Raw genomic sequence first — 5,000 nt, forward strand, 5'->3', positions numbered from 1 at the left:
ACTCAAACCAATCAATGACTTTCACAGCATACTGTACAAACTGCCATTATATCTCCCTCCTTTACGGACATTCAGTTTGAAGAACACCAACCACACACACACACACACACAAACGGCACTGTGTCATGGAAAGACAGCTCTGAGGTAGAGAGGTGTGTGTGAGCGGAATGTGGAATGGTTGAAAAGTTCACAGTAAATATTTGAAATGGCTGGCATTCAGGAGCAGGAGGTTGGTGTGTGTGTGTGTGTGGGTGTGTGTGTGTCACTAAATGAGCCAAACGGCGTCACAGAGTTAAATTTAGCCCTTAATCAGTGGCGTGCACACGTCACTGACTCCATCTCCAAGTTGTGTCCACAAATGTCACACACTCCAGTATCTAATTTACCCCCAATTTGCTTTCCCTGTGTCATTCGTCCCTCTTGCTCTCATACATAAACACACACATAGTTTATGTTTACCTAAGATAGTGTTTTAAAGTGAGGACAAAATGTAATGCTTCAGTGTTTAACTTGAACTCCTGTGGAAATTGAGAAAAAAACAAATATATGTTAGGGAAAAAGTGGAATCTCAAGTCCATACAGAAAGAGAGGGAGAGAGGACATTTTTTTTTGTATTTAGTTGTTAAATAAATAAAAAAACGAGTCCCATTGGCTGCCAACCAGTCTTTTCAGAAGCCCAGGTGCAAGTAATGGCTTAATCGTGGTGAGTCACGAGGCAAAACCGGGCTGACCGGGCCGACTGAACTAGCTGTCACAATGAGACTCCAGACAGTGGGCTGAAGTAACCTCAAAATTCAAATTTTGTATTGCTTGCACAAAGACGAACTGTAATGAACAATAAACAAAATGGCCTTGAAGCAGTCTGGATAAGTGAAGGTCTGTCCTTCCCGCAGTCCCTGGAGGTGCATAGGCCATCAGTTTGCGAGCCAATGTCCTGAGGCGCGTGAACTCAAGGATAAGGTGAGGCAGTGTGGCAGCCATGAGGGAGGCAGGAGGGGGGAGGTGGAAGACATCCATGGAGGAAAATAGGGAAGCGTGAAGATATTAGCATTTTATCTGCATTTCGACTGCCAATGTAATTGACTGTTTTTCCTTATAAAAGGGATTGAAATTGAGTGTCTCCATTTCCACTAAGCACTACATTAGCTGAGTTCACTGATTAGTTTTCTTTCTGTGGTGGAAGAGGCGCTATATGGTTAAGTAACTCGGCATGTTTCTTATTCTCGGCCTTTAATGGAGTGGCTTTGATGCCAGTGCCTTAAAAAGAGGCGGCCATAAAGCTTGATGAAAATGCGTTTGAAGAGGAAGGAGGAGAATCGTTGCAGTGAAAATGAGCGAGGGAGCCGAAAGACCTTAACCGAGCCAGAGCTGCATTTCTAATGGGATTTGCATAAATGTGTTTGCGCTGTCAGTCAGCTGACCTGTGTGTGTTTGCGTGTGTGTGTTCGTTTGCGCTTGTGTGTGTATGCGTGTGAGTGTGTGTGTTGGGATTGTTAACGATAGACTTGTACAGATGCTTTTCAGGAGTCTGTGTATGCAAAGATAGTAGGTAGTGTTTGTTTATTTCATGAGAATTACATTCAAGCTTGCATATATATTATATTGTGCAATCTATTGTGTGTATGAAGTGTACTTTAGAATAAATGTTATGCAGATTTGTCCATGTTGGGAGGTGGCCCTAAACATGGCATTAATTGGATCGACCAATTACCTCTTGGCTTGTTTGTTTTGTAGTCCTCTGGTAGATTCATGATTGCATGGCTTGTCTTCGGTGAGTGTGTGGGCCTATGAAATGAATTGGGTGAAGAGATGCAGGGCTGGTATGGCGGGGTGGGGGGGGGGGGGGGGGGGGGGGGCTGGAACCGTTGTAAACACATGGAAGCATCAGGGTTAACACGGGCGCTGGTGGTTTGGCGTTGTGGTGGCGCGGGTGGTTTGGCGTTGTGGGGGGTCATTTTCCTGGCGGTGCTTGAGGGCAGTGACGGCACTCCGTTCCCTCAGAGGGCTGGTTGCTGGAAACGCTCTGCGGTGATTTTTGGGGGACTCTTTTGGGACTCTGGCAGGCCATCTGGTTCTTGCTGGTAAACTGTTGGCATGCTGATGGTGCTTGTTGTTGGCATGAGCTTCTAGTCGATGGTAAAACATTGTACATCTGTACTAGGAAGAACAAGTTGATGTGTATGAAAAAGCTGAAGGTTCTACAGTGTGTGTGGAGTTCATTTGCTAGGAACCAGGGTCCTTAAGGGGCAGAAGGTATTTACTTTTTTATTTCTGCTAGCAAGCCTTCTTCAAATGGTCCTTGGTTGCGTCCTCTGTTTCAACCAATGAAAAAAATCACCCTGCAGTTGGCAAAGCATGTTGAGGATATGGGCTTGAAATAGGACCATCTCCAGCTAGCCGTGTGTTACCCACAGACTTGTCTATATTTCATAGATGGCTAACAACTGAGGCATTGGGTTTGATGCTCCATGATTATCATCTTACATGGGGGAAAGGAGAGGAAAAAAGGGGGGTAGGGGACTTATTTTTCTGGTTGCCATGACATGTATATTTTATTCAGTCAGTTTAATATCTAATAATCAAATATAATAATTTGAACGTGTGGTGTGTGTGTTCCTCTTTCCTCCGTCTCTGTGTCCCTCCTGTCTTTCTAATGGTGGCGGCTACTCTTGTTCACCAGAGCAGCCAAGGCATGTGCTCTGCACAGGTGGAGGGGAGACCAGTTATTCCTAGCTCAGGTTATATATAGCCCATATACTCTTTTCTTTTCAATTCAAGTCAAACCATAGTTATGGGCCAGTGCCACATGGAACATTATTGTGCCCATTTTCCAACACAACTGGGAAACATCCAGTGATATTCTGTAAATATAATAGTGCAATCCAATGCTCTTTTTGGTTTGATATACTGTATTCAGCAGAGGGGAGTACACTCCTTTGAAACATATTCACTTTAATGTCAAATCCTTCAGTACTGTAATTACATTACTTCTAAGTGAGTTATTTGCAAATATGTAGATTTTTAAAACTAACTGTTTGGATTTACTATATTAAAAATACAGGCCCCACAGTTGGAGTGCAATGCCACAAAAGTGCTAGTGCTAGACAAAGCATTACAAACCGTAATAGCAACGCTTGGAAACGTTGAACATTTTTGCAATTGTGCAAGTAGCGCACTGTTTGTGACTTCATTTTGTTGTTCATAGGTCATTATAACCATGTTCATGCAATAAGGCTAACAACAGAACCACATTGGAAACCACAGATGTACTCAATTTAGTTTCAGTGATCACAGGTTTAGCCCACATTTTCTTACTTCTCACCTTGCCGGAATTTTTTGGAGATTGCCAACAATAGCGCCAGGTCAGAGACAAATTGGGGCTCGATGCTAAAAGACCTGTTATCCGAGTGTTTTTTTTATGTCTCACAGATGCCCAAAAGCTGGCTAAAAATCTGAACATGTCAGGGAGTCCAAATCCTGTAGTTTGAAAAGTGTTGTGACGGTTGTGAATGGCAATAAAAGTGGCGACGAGCTACAGACAAGGGGTGAGGCGAAACCTGGTAGAGGGGTCGTAGACAACCTTCAACACAACAAGCATGTTTTTCCCCTAGTTTTTTCGCTGCAAATCAGCGCACAAACAAGTTGGATTGCTCGTTTCTTATGGACCTCTATTTTTGAAGGAAACAAATCCTGTCCCGGTCGTGCAAGTCATTCCCCATGTCAATTCTCATGTGTGTTTTCGGACAAAACATAGTTTGGAGGCCAGACGTAAGAACTAATAATGTGTGACCCCCACGTGTCACTGATCAGTCATGCAGTGTGTGCAACCACAACGACTTCAGGATTCCCGATTACTACATAGAGAGTTGTGTAGTGTAAACAGTACAGCTATCTGGCGGCATTGAAGTCATGTTGTGTGCCCGCGACATAACTAATATATATGGGGATCACTGGTGTTGCATTGAGTTTCTACCTCGAGTCCTGTATTTTCAATATAGTCTTTCTAAGGTATTTTTCTTTTGAATGCTCATAAGAGGAAATCTACTTGTGAACTGAGCAATAATGTTATTAGTAAATAATATTATTTGAATAATTTGACATTTAAGATGAATTACACAGGTGTGTACTCACCTCTGTTGTATACTGTAGCAGCCTATTAGATCTATCTGTCAATCCAACTTCCATACATATCTAATTGTGAGCCATATGGGCATTGTAAAATGAGGTTGCTTTTCAGATCCATAGCTACGAGGTTGTTTTCCTCTATAGCGTCTGAGTAATACTCACGCGTTGGTCTGATTTGTGTTGAATGCATTATGCATATGTGTATTTTGAATAGGTTTCAGTAGAACTCCTGTGGTCTCTGACTGTGAGTGTTCCAAGGTCTTTTTTGCTTACAGTATTCAGTGCTTTGGAAGCAGGCCTAAATATTTTTGGGATGACAATGTGATCTGACATTGTGGTTTCTCATGTTGCAACCGGAGAATGGGGGTTGGGGGCGAAAATAGAGGAGCCATGGTGACATACTCACACACTCTTACTCACCCACACACACACACACACACACACACACACACACATACACACACACACGGGTGATGGGCATTAGTATTTTTGGCTCTATAATTCCATAAGCCTGGTGTATTCAATTATTTTATCGTTTTAGGAGATGGTCTGTGATGGTCTTTAGAACTGTGGTTGAAAGTGTGTTATTGGGACTGTTTAAAATCTCTGCATTGTATAATGTTCATTAACATATATATAACAGTGCTCTAATATTTTCATTAGCCCTCCTGATGTTGCGCTACTATTCTTGTGTATGTCTAATATTCCCCGCTCTGTGTCTGTGTGTTTTCCTTGCAGTGTGCCAAAGAGTTGTAAGAGCTCCTGAGGGAGACTCCATACATTCCTGCACACACCCACCCACACACAAACCCACGCATATACAGTTTCACACACACCAACACAAAAACACACACACCACACACACACATACACCC

General features: G+C 42.8%; 1 protein-coding gene across 4 annotated transcripts in view; it reads left to right on the forward strand.

The window, feature by feature from the left end:
* LOC308365723 (B-cell CLL/lymphoma 9 protein-like) overlaps positions 1–5,000 on the forward strand; it is a 33,083-nt gene that overhangs the window by 16,733 nt on the left and 11,350 nt on the right. For all 4 annotated transcript variants that reach the window (XM_080839277.1, XM_080839278.1, XM_080839276.1 and 1 more), the window contains exon 4: positions 4,864–5,000. This exon is cut by the window's right edge and continues 345 nt beyond it. The gene's annotated coding sequence lies outside the window, so the exon portion shown is untranslated. The remainder of the gene's footprint in view (positions 1–4,863) is intronic.

This window comes from Sprattus sprattus (genome assembly GCF_963457725.1).
Source record: "Sprattus sprattus genome assembly, chromosome: 5".
Lineage (NCBI taxonomy): Eukaryota > Metazoa > Chordata > Actinopteri > Clupeiformes > Clupeidae > Sprattus > Sprattus sprattus.